Source organism: Phacochoerus africanus, chromosome X (genome assembly GCF_016906955.1).
Source record: "Phacochoerus africanus isolate WHEZ1 chromosome X, ROS_Pafr_v1, whole genome shotgun sequence".
Classification (NCBI taxonomy): domain Eukaryota; kingdom Metazoa; phylum Chordata; class Mammalia; order Artiodactyla; family Suidae; genus Phacochoerus; species Phacochoerus africanus.
Window position 1 is genome coordinate 8,704,321 of NC_062560.1, and position 12,380 is coordinate 8,716,700.

The following is a 12,380-nucleotide window of genomic DNA, read 5'->3' on the forward strand; positions in this document are numbered from 1 at the left end:
TGCTTCCTAGAGCAAGAGAAGGAGCTGGATTTCCCTTCCCGAAACACGCCCAGCCCTGCAGGGCTGGGTACCTGACCAATGTCTGGGTTCCCTCGGGTACCAAGGAGGCTGAGGGAGGCTGGGGAGGCAAGCCCAAGCCTTCACCACAGGGGAGACCAAACGAAAGCAAACGCTCACAACTCAACAGGGGAAACCGCACCGTCCAACCGGGAAAGCAGTCAGGCGACGCCAAGAGACATTTCACTCAAGAGGACAGACCGATGACAAACACATGGAATGACCGGCAACGTCACTGGCCGTGTGGGAAACACAAAGGAAAACCACAAGGACGTGGCATCACACCCCTGCTACAAAGGCCGAGATGAAAAACAAAACCCTGACAGCGCCAAGTGCTCAGGAGGATGCGGAGAAACCCGACCTTCCAACCATGAGGAGGAGGAAACGAGAAGGGCACAGCCCCTGCAGAAGATGCTCTGGCGGGGTCTTAAAAACCTGACCATACACTCACCGTGTGCCCAGCAGCCCCAGCCTGGGGGGTCCCGAACCAGGCTGGTTTGCCCGACGAAGCGCAGGAAAGCAAAACGCTGAGACGCTGAGGTTCGCGGCGAACACAGGGTCTCTCCCAAAGCAGCCAAGCCAGGAGACAGGAAAACCGGCGTCAGACCCACCTCCCCAGAGGCAAGCGGGTAACGGATCAAGCAGCAGCGCGTACTGAACCGTTGGAGCGCGGGGAGCGCGGAGACCCGTACGATGATGGCAAAAGGTGTGGGACCCCTCGTCTTGCGCAGGCGTAACTAAGCTACAGGCCCTGCAAGGGCCAAAGGGCCCTCGCGCATGCCCGGTTGCAGGGGCCAGGACCCTCTCCCACCTGAATTTTTAAGCAGCTCAGCTCTAGCTAGACACAGCTGACTCCGAGTCCTGGCCAACGACTCAGGCAAACCCCTCATTGTTGAGGCTCCCTGCTGCCTGGAGAACCTGCAAGGCTGTCTGAGCCACAATTACAACGACCTCGATCGCTGAAGGCAGGTTACAGGGGAAGGGGAGTTAAGGCACAGTTACCCACAGGTTCCTGGACATTGATCCCAGAGAAAGGAAAACTTAGGTCCACGGAAAAACTGAACACACCCAAAGTATTGTCTGACCTATGCATAGTTAAACTCTACTACATTGATACCATGGACTGTGACTTAGCAGTGAAAACAGCAACAGCAAAAATGAACACGCCTGGATTCTCGACATTCCTCTCCAGGCAGAAGCATTCTTCCGTTTGTCCACAGGAGGGCAGCATGAGCACCGTCAAGAGCAGGAACAATTTCAAGGTTCAGCCCTCAGGTCTGAACCTGAAGGCTGCTGTTCAGTGGATAATTCTGACATACTTCCTGCACAAATTACTCATGAGATTGGTTACTTTTCAGATAAATGACTATCTATTCATTGTAGAAACTGATAGAGAGGAGAATGGACAGGTCACCTACAATCAGGGACAATCTGGCATTTATCTTCACCTGTATATATATGATGCAAAGAAGTAACTACATTTTTGTGTGTGTTTGTGTGGGTCTTTTTAGGGCCACACCTGCTGCATATGGAAGTTCCAGGCTGGAGGTCAAATCGTAGCTACAGCTGCCGGCCTACACCACAGGCACAGCCACTCCAGATCTGAGCCGCATCTGAAGACTTCACCACAGCTTATGGAAATGCCAGGTCCTTAACCCACTGTGCCTGGCCAGGACTGAACCCAAGTTCTCGAGCTCACAAGATGCCCCGAATCCCATTGTGCCACAGCGGGAGCTCCCACAATCAGGTTTAGCACATGTATTTTTTTTTCCTGAAGTGTAGCTGATTTACAGTACTCTGTTAGTGTCAGGTGTACAGCAATGTATTCAGTCACACACACATATGTATATATCGATATTCTTTTATAATTCTTTTCCATTCTAGATTACTGTAAGATATGGACTAGTGCTCTCTGTGCCAGGCATCACATCCTTGTTGTTTATTATATAAGGCGTGGTGTCTGTTCATCCCATAATCCTAATTCCTTCCCTTGTCTTGCCCTTTGGTGACCATAGGTCTGTTTCCTATGTCTGTGAGTCTGTCAGAGGCACAGACTGTATTCCCGTCAAAGCAGCAGCTGAGGCAGTGTCTGGACTTGAGATAAGCTGCCTGGTTCCCGCAGGACCAAGTGACCAGGTCACTGTCCACCTGCACGTGTGGGGGACGTAGCAGAGCAGAGCAGCCCCGAGTTAGGAGGAGGCTGTCATCAGGCTGCTGGGGGCCGCCCTCCTCCCTCCTGAGGGTGAGGCAGTATCTAGAAACTGGAGGGAGAAAACCAAATTGACGACGTAACACAAACATCCCATCAAGATTCCACCCGGGCTCCAGACACCAAAGAAACGGGAAAACCAGACTCTAGCAGGGATGAGGGCCCCGGGCCCAAGATAATTTGAGGAGCAGTTAAACCTCAAACGAAACAGACCCAAAGGACTCTTACAATTCACACTCAAGGACCTAAATGCTCCTTCCCTTTCCCAAGTCCTCATCCCTCTTGTGATCAGGTGAGAATGGTCAAATGACATCACAGGCTGGGACATGTGGCTGCCATTGAAAACCACCCTGTCAGAGAACTTAGGGAGACAGGGAAATGCTCAAGAGACATTTGATGTGAAAGGCAGATTAGGATGCAAGTGTATGAGTGCCGCACACTTTGTTTAAAAACATGTAGCTGCCACTTTTCATCACATGGATAAATGCGAAGGTAAATGTCAGGTCGTTCTTCAGTATAGATGACTTTTCTCCTCAGTATAAGGTTTTACATAGAACATATAGTCATCTACCCGAAAAAAATAAACCATCTCATCAATACTTTGTGCAAGGAGTCTGTCAAAATCAACCACTCAACAGCAGCCTTAATTTCAAACCTGGTACCTTGTAATTGTCCTTGCTATTGACGGTGCTCACGCTGCCCTCCTGTGGACAAACCGAAGAACGCTTCTGCCTGGAGAGGAATGCAGAGAATCCAGGCGTGTTCTTTACATGGTGGTCCTACACAACCTCATTCCAAAGGAATACATGCTTGGAGTCCTTTTCTGGCTCAGCAGTCATGAACCTGACTAGCAGGAATGCTGGGGTAGGTTCAGTCCCTGGCCCCACTCAGTGGGTTCATGGTCCAAAATTGCCTTGAGCTGTGGGATACGTAACAGGCACAGTTCAGATTCCCCGTGGCTGGGGCTGCGGTATAGGGATGAAGTACAGGGCTGGAGCTGCAGCTCTGATATGACCCCCACCCTAGGAACTTCCATATGTCACAGGTGTGGCCCTAAAACCAGAAAGATGAAAAAAGAAAAGTAAAACCTAACCTATCAGCGAAGATAGGGCAAAAGGGAACCACTCAAGAGACATTCGATGTGAAAGGTAGATGAGGAAACAACTGTACTGGGGTTGCACGCTTTGTTTAAAAACATGGAGCATCCTCCTTTCAACCCATGTTTAGATAGGAGGGGAAATTCCAGATCATCCCTGGTGACAGGGGACTTGCATGTTCTCCTCTGTATCAGATTGTACAGTGTATGTGCAGTCATTTATCTGAATAATGAACAATCGCATGCACAATTTGTACAAGCTGCATGTGCAAATCAACCACAGAACCGCAGCCTTCAATTGCAGCTTCAGTACCTACAAAATGTGTTGCTAGTCCCTGGGCTTATGCTGCCCTCCTGTGGAGAAGTAGGAGAATGCATCTGCATGGCGAGTCACTGCTAAAATCCAGGCGTGCTGGCACTTCACCAGGGCATTCATAAAAAGGAAAGCAGGCTTGGAGTTCCATTCTCCTTCAGCGGTAACGAGCCTAACTAGCACGCATGAGGAGGTGGGTTTGATCCCTGTCTCCGCTCAGAGGGTTCAGGATCTGGGATTGCCTTGAGCTCCGGTATAGGTTACAGACAGTTTGGATCCCCCGGTGCTGCGGCTGTGGTCCAGGTATGCTGCAGCTGCAGCTCTGATTTGACCCCTACCCTGGGAATGTCCATGAGTCACAGGGGCGGCCCTAAAAAGACAACAAATAAACACCACCCTGTCAGAAAATGTAGGGCAAACGGGCAACACTCAAGGGACATTTGACGTGAAAGGTAGATGAGGTTATACTTGGGCTGGGGGCACAGACTTTGGTGAAAGCCATGTAGCTTCCTCTTTTCAGCCCCTGTGTAAATAGGAAGATCCATGCCAGATTGTCCCTGGTGACAGCTGACTTCTGTTTTCTCCTCTGTATCAGTTTTTACAATGTATGTAGAGGCATTTATTTGAAATAGGAACACGCTCAAGAATATTGTGCACAAGCAGTAGGACAACATCAGCCTCTGAACAGCAGCCTTCCAGTGCAGACCCAATGCTGGAAGCTGTTCTGGCTCTTCACTGGGCTTATGCTGCCCTCCTGTGGACAAATAGGAGAATGCTTCCATTGCAGACCCAAGACTGGAAGCTGTTCTCCCTCTTCACTGGGCTTATGCTGCCCTCCTGTGGACAAATAGGAGAATGCGTCCATTGCAGAGTAATTGTTAAAAGGCAGCATGGTTTTTGCATGTTCTTTAGGTATTCTTTCCAACAGCATTAAAAATTTATCCTTGCTCACGATAGAAAGCTGAAAGGACCCCGGAAACTACAGAGAAAGAGAAAAGTTACCCAGCAGCTCCCTTTCCCATTGGCTCAGGAGCCTGAGTTCCTGGGCAGGGGAGATAAAAGATGAGGGTGCAGGCATTCTTTCAGCATCCAGTCAGCTTTTCTGCTGTGGGAGGGCTCACCTAGACAGACCTTGCTTTTGCCTTTTCACTCCTGCTTTGTCTATCTCTTTTCAAGCGCCTTCATGTTTACAAGGACCTGGTAATTTGACTCCTCTTCAGACACTTTGCTTGTTTTCTGTTCCTTCATGTCTCGTGTGCTGTGATGAAAATAAATGTGGCCATGAACATCATAGATCATCCTGGAGAAGTTACAAAATACTTCTACAATGTCAGCTCCAAACAGAGTCTTGCTCAAGGAGTCTACGCCTTTATGAATTTTAGAGAGAGTGTCACATTGTGCCCAAGCATTTGGTGGATATTTGTGTAGTTTGGATCCAGCCGCATAACTGAATCGGCTGCTGGGCTGGAGGGGGCCTTTCTTAGCTGTAGAAACACTTGAGCTGAACCCTGATGTCCATGCCTCTCTGGGACAGGTAGACCTCACTGCTCTGACTCCTGACTAGCATCACCCTGGCTACAACTTCCAGAACAATCTTTTCAAAATTTTCATTTGTATCAGCTTAAAGGTATTGGAAGAGAGTTGATTTATAACAATGTTGTCTTAATTTCAGGTTTAAGCACAGGGATTCTGTTTACATACACATCTCTATCAATTCTTTTTAGATTATTTCCCCATATTGTTTATTACATAGCATTGAGTAGAGTTCCTTGTGCTATATAGCATGTCCTTGCTAGTTCTGTGTGTGTATGTGTTTGTGTTTCCTTGTTAGGACTGCACCTGTGTTATATGGAAGCTCCCAGGCTGAGGGCTGAAGGGGAGCCACAGCTGCCAGCCTAGGCCATGGCCCTGCCACACCAGATCCAAGCCACATCTATGAAGTTCACCACAACTCACGGCAATCCTGGATCCCCGACACACTGAGCGAGGCCAGGCATCAAACCCGCATCCTCATGGATGCTAGAGGGCTTCATTTCCAAGGCGCCCCAGGGGATCCCCCCACCATAGCTGTCGATGTGAAATAGAGTAGTGCATATGTGTTCATCCCAAACCCCTCATTTCTCCCTCCCGATGCATTTCTCCAGTAGAAGCCATTAGCTTGATTTGGAGATCTGTGAGTTGTCTTCTGTTTTGTCAATAAGTCCTTTTGTATCAGTTTCTAAAGACCAATGTTCTTGGAGTCCAGTGGACTTATTACAATGTTGTGTGAGTTTCAGGTGTGCCACAAAGGGAGTCAGTTATCCACAGGCATGTGCACATTTGTTTTCAGATGCTTTTCCCATATAGGCCATCCCCCTGTATCGGATGTACACTGGATCTCTGTGACTTAATCGGTTGTGTATATTCAAGTGCATATGTGCCAATCCCAACCTCCCAATGTATCCCTCCCCCGAGTGTTTCCCCTTTAGTGACCCTAAGTTTGGTTTCAAGCGCATCGAGTCTGTTTCTGTCTTGGGAAGAAGACCTTCTGTATCATTTTTCATGACAGTCCCCATGACTGGTGATGTCACGTGGTTCTTTGTCTTAGATGTTCTTCCCACAGTGTGATGATCCACTCGTATCACTTTCATCAGATTCCACATGCAGGTGATACCATCTGGTTTGGGTCTTTCTCTGAGCTACTTCACTGAGTAAGATCATCTCCAGGTTCATCCATGTGGCTGCACATGGGCTTAGCTGGTTCTTTTTTCTGGGTGAGGAATATTCCCTTGTCTAAGGTACTTCAGGAACAATCCTACGTTACCAGTGGCACAGAAGAGTTTTAGAGTGTGGTCCTTTCTTTCAGAGAGTGCCTTCAATGCCATGATCCCTAGAGGGGACTGCAAGGTCCGTGGAGGCGGTGGGTTCCTGGGGCCGAGGGGGGAGCACCTGTCATTTGTGAAAGGCCCATAGGCGATTCGGAAATGGCCCCACCACACGAAGGCCAGGAAGCAGTCCATTAGAGGTTACGCTTCAAGAGTTCAGTGTTCCTTGAAGATAGATGTTATTGAATAACGTGGATTTTAAAGCCTCGCCTCCGACCACAGTGAGGCTGTCACATGGAGAGATGATACTGCGGTTCATCGCTACTCAAAGTAGTGATGCACAGGGCGGTGTGATGTAGCTTTTCATGTATATCCTATGCACGGGAAAGCTCTTCCACTTTCAAGGCCACTGAACCACTGAAATGAGCGATTTAAACCAGGTCAGTACTGTACAGTGAGTTCACAGGCTGGGACACGAGCAAGCTGCCTTTTAAATCCGCCCTGTCAGAGAACTTAGGGACACAGGGTAATGCTCAAGAGAATTTTGATGTGAAAGTTAGATTAAGACACAATGGTATGAGGGGCCCACAGTTTGTTTAAAAACATGTACCTTCTGGAGTTCCCATTTGTGACCCAGTGGCAACAAACCAAGCTAGTATCTGTGAGGATATGGGTTCGATCCCTGGCCTCCCTCAGTGGAATAAGGATCCAGGGTTGCCGTGAGCTCTGGTGTAGGTCCCAGATGCAGCTTTGGTCCTATATTTCACAGGCCAGGGCTGTGGCTCTACGAAAACAAAACAATAAAGGCTAAACACTAATGGACTTGGTCCTGGCCTTAGTGTGGTCGGGGTCATTTCCAAATCGCCTGTGGGGCTTTAACAAATGACAAGTGCTCCCCCATCTGCCCCAGCAAAGCACCCTGTCACTGACCTTGGTGTCCCCACTTGTCAATCACTGCATTAGAGGAATTCCCTGAAAAGAAGGAACCAGACTCAAAAATTCATCATTACCACTGTTACATAAGAGTGTTCCAGAAGTACATATATACAAGGGAATATTACTCAGTTGTAAAAAGAACGAAAAAATGACATTTGCAGCAATTTAGATGAAGCTATAGATGATCACAGTAAGCGAATCAAAGACAAAAATTTTGCTTTTATGTGGGCTCTAATTACAAGGGGATATGAAGTTGCTAAATTGCTAAACAGCTTCTACACCTAACAAAAGCCCACAGTCCAGCCCAGCAGAAATTTCAATTACGCAGCTGGATATGAACTACACACAAATCCACCTCTTTTCTAGGTACAACTGCACAAGATCTAGTATATGTATAAATGCATGGAGTCCTCGAGCAAGATTCTGTTTGGAAGTTACGCTGCAGAAATCTTTATGTAATTTCACCAAGATGATGTATGTGATGTTCATTGCAATATATGTATGTACATTTTTTAGCACAGCAAACAAAACTAAAACAGAAGAGAAGAACTTGGAGCAAGCAAAGTCTCTCAACAGGGATCCAACTACTAGGTACCTGTAGAAATAAAGAGGCTCAAAGAGAGATCAACAAAGCAGCAATCAAGCAGCACAACCACCGTCTAGGTTCGCACTCAAAGAGCAGAAATCTTGACTTACTCCTGAAAGAATGCCTGCACCCTGATCCTTGATCTCCCCTGCCCAGGAACACAGGCTCCTGAGCCACTGGCACAGGGAGATGATGGCTAACTTTCTTCTTTCTGTGTATTTTTTGGGGTCCTTTCAGTTTTCTATCATGAGCATGGGTTAATTTTTAATGCAGTTGTGTACTATCAACATGGAAAGAACCGCCTGGATTCTATAAATTCCTTTCCATGCAGACGCATTCTTCTACGTCTCCACACGAGGGCAGCAGAAGCACAGTCAATACTGGGAACAATGGCAAGGTCCTGGGTCTGAAATCCAAGGCTGCTGTTTAGAGGTTGATTTGGACCTGCTGCTCGCAGAAATTACTCATTAGTTTGTTTCTTTGCTGGATTAATGAATACACATTCATTGTAAAAACTGCTATAGAGGAGAAAAGACAAGTCTCATATAATCAGGGACAATCCAGCATTTATCTTCCTATTTACACATGGCCTGAAAAGAGGAAGCTACATGGTTTTAAGCAAAGTGTGTGCCCCTCAGACAATTCTGTCTTAATCCACCTTTCACATCCAATGTCTCCTGAGCATTTCCTGTTTCCTTCATTTCTCTGAGAGGGTGCTTTTTGTTCATTTCATTGTCTCTTCAGGGCCCCACTCAGCATGTGTGGAAATTTCCAGTATAGTGGCTCAAATCAGAGCTGCAGATGCAGGCCTCCACCACAGCCTCACCAACTCCACCTCCCAGCCACTTCTTAAACCTACATCACAGCTCAAGGCAATGCCGGATCCTCACCCCACTGAGCGGGGCCAGGGATCAAACCTGTGTCCTCATACATATTAGTCGGGTTTGTTCACCAATGAGCCACGACGGGAACTCCAGCATGTATTATTTATTTCTGTCTTTTTAGGGCCACTTCCATGGCATAATTAAGTTCCAAGGCTAGGGGTGGAATCGGAGGTGGAGATGCCAGCCTACACCACAGCCTCAGCAACACTGAATCCGATCCACATCTGCCAACTACGCCCTAGCTTGTGGCAACATCAGATCCTAAACCCAATGAGCGAGCACAGAGATTCGACCCGTTTCCTCAGAGACGTTGTGTCTGGGTCTTTATCCATTGAGCCACAATGGGAACTTCCTTAGCTGTTCATGAAGATAATTGGAATTGCTGTGTGATGTCCCATTAGAAGGATATAAAGTGGGTAAGTGTACATATTCTCTAAGCTGGTCCCCCCACCACCACGCTTTGTCCCACTTGAAACCCAGTGATAAGTTCAGTGGGCATGTGTTTCACTGACATCTCTGCACATCCCTCTGCTCCCTTCCTTGAAAGACAGTGAGCAAAGGATATCCCTGGAGTTTCACCTTGTATGTAAAATCGAGTCCTCTGGGATGGCTAGGTGACAGACAGAAGCCCCATGTGAAGCTGGCCCCATCTGAGCAGGCCAGTTTCCGACAAATGAGGAGTGATCTTACCTGGTCCATCCTACCTGACTCATGGTACCATGTGTACCCAGGACTCAAGTGGAAGGAGGTCATTCCCCGCGAATGAGGGTGTCTCTGCTAATGTGTTCCTCGTCCGTGGTCTTTCACAAATAAATCCCCCCCAGTGGCTGCCCCTTCTGCGAACACCTGCATGTGCACATTGCCACTGCTTCAGAAATGGCATTAACTCCCTGTGAGATGGGTTAGGTAGCATTTCTGGGCGACAAGAGAAAGGGATTAGGGGGCATGTCTGAAACGTTCACAAAGATCTGAAAAGTGGACTCGGGCTCCATGTCTTTTTATTTCAGAATTAAAAAAGCTGAGAGTTGAAGAGGAGCCCAGAGGAAGAAACGAAACCCAAGGTCATTGCCTGATCAAGAGGAGGAGGGCCGCTGCCGTGGCATTAGTGACCTAGCAACTGGGCACGCTGGAGGTGCGGACAATGGGCAGGAGAAGGTGGTATCAGCGGAAGGCTGAGGACAGGACCTGGGACTCAAAGGCCAGGTTCACAGTGTGGCTGAGAACTCAGCTTTGTCCACACTGAGGAGCCAGGCACTGAGAGGAGAAGATGTCAGACGGGGGACCTGAGATCCATGGCAAGTGTTCCTTGCCAAGCGGGCCTTCCCTCGCCCCAGACGCTCCTTCCTCTGGAGATGGGTTACTAGAGGCTCTGCCTTCTTTGATCTCTATGTGTTTTTCTTGAGGTGGTTACATAGAGAACGTTCATTATTTTACTATTTTAAACACACTGCTCAGTGGCATTAGGGACATTCACGATGTCGCCCAGCCGGCAACACCATCCATCTCCCTAAAGGGAAACCTTTGTCTCAGATGAACACTAACTACCCATGCCTCCCTCCTCCAGGCCTTGGGCTAAATGCCCATTCCTCCCTCCCTGAGCTATGAATCTGACCCCTCGAGGTTCTGAATCTAAGTGGGAGCATATGCTATGGGCTTATTTCCCTCAGCAGAACTAGTCTTTAGGGCTCATCCCTACTGCAGCCTGGGATAGAATCTCCTTCCATTCTAAGACTGAAAAGTACTCCACTCAACGGAGAGACCACACTTTGTCTATCCCTTCATCCATGGATGGAGATTTGGGTGCTTCCATGTCTCCCTCTCAGGAATCAGGCTGATATGAGCATGGGTGCACAAGAAGCTGTTGGAGTCCCTGCCTTTCTTGTTGTGTAGAAATAGCCAGAAGAGAAATTGCTGGAAATTGCTGGGTTATTCAGTAATCTAGGTTTTTTGAGGAATGATTGTTCTTCACGGTGGCTGTACCAGTTTCTCGTCCCACCAGCAAAGCTCAAGGGTCCCGGTTGCTCCACATCCATTGGCCGACACTTGCTATTTCCTGTTTTGATTTCTTTTGTCTTACATTAGCCAACCTCTTGAGTTTAAGTTGTATTTTGTTGGGTCTAAGATCTTTTTCGCCAGGTCGAGTGAAAAGAAAACAGAAGACTCTGACACAGATACTGAAGATAAGGAGACCAACGCAACCGTTCATGTAACTAGAACTCAACCTGTAAAACACAGTCCTTCGTCTTCCCCACATTTGACTTTTCATTCTATGGCTATTGAGCTACTTCCCTGGGCCAGGCCTGGGCTCCTCTCACATCTGCTAAGGGTCATGGCGAATGAATTACTTTCCTGACCACAACACACAAGTGTATTTACACACCAGAATCTGCCCTCCATTGCTTCACTTGAATGAAGTCTTTTTTCGTCTTTCAAAAAATCAGGCCCATGACCAATATCTACTGAAAGGCCAAATATCCATAAAAGAAACAATCCGAGGTTGTGAACACAGTGTTGAGCAAAAGAAGCCAGTCACACTCAGATGCCTACTGTGTGATTCCTGTCTTCAACAGCAGGCCGAGGTGAACTCTGTTTGGGCTGCATTCTGACATGGAAAAGTCTCTGGACAAATAAGGAAGAGGTGATACTGTGTCTCCTCAGCCGAGCCCTGGCTGTGTGGGTACTGGCCCCGGGTGGCTCGCTGAGCTCTCTACTTAGATTAGGGGCTCTTTTCTATCAATATATGGTTCTTTGTGATACAAATAGCTTTCCAAACTCACAACCCCTCTCAGCACATAGACCTCCCCCGCCGCCCAGTTCTATTCATGTCCCTGATTACGTTATACAGACAAGTTCTTACAACAGACTGTACTCGATAGATTGTGACCATCTTCCTTCCGGTCACATTTTGCATTTCATCACCAACTAGGATGGCCATCATCAAAAAGACTAAAATCATCCAAACGTTGGAGAAGATATGGAGAAACTGGGAGGGTCACCCATTGCTGGTGGGAATGTAAAATGGTGCAGCCACGCAGGGAAACAGTTTCGAGCTTTCTCACAAGTTCAACTTCCACTTGCCATATGATCCACTCATCCCTGCCCTGGGTGTCCACATGCGAGACATGAGAACATGGGCCCAGCCAACTGTTTTATGAAAGTCTGTTTATAGCAGCATTGTTCACAACAGCCAAAACTTGGAACCAATCCAAATGTCCAAACACTGAGGAATGAATCGCCAAACGGTGGTCCATCCTTACAACTGAATGCTCCTCTGCAGACACAGCAACAAAGCACTCACATGCTCCGAAACGAATGGACCTCCAGAAGAGCCAGACACAACATCCCACACCGCGGACGCTGCCATTACATTGTGAATGTTGGCACAGAGCTCCCTTGTGTGGAATGAGCACAAATGATGGTCACCAAGCCCTCTGGGGGGACTGGCAGTTGCTTCCCCATTTTTCCATGGTCTCAATAGTGCTGACACTCTCTGTG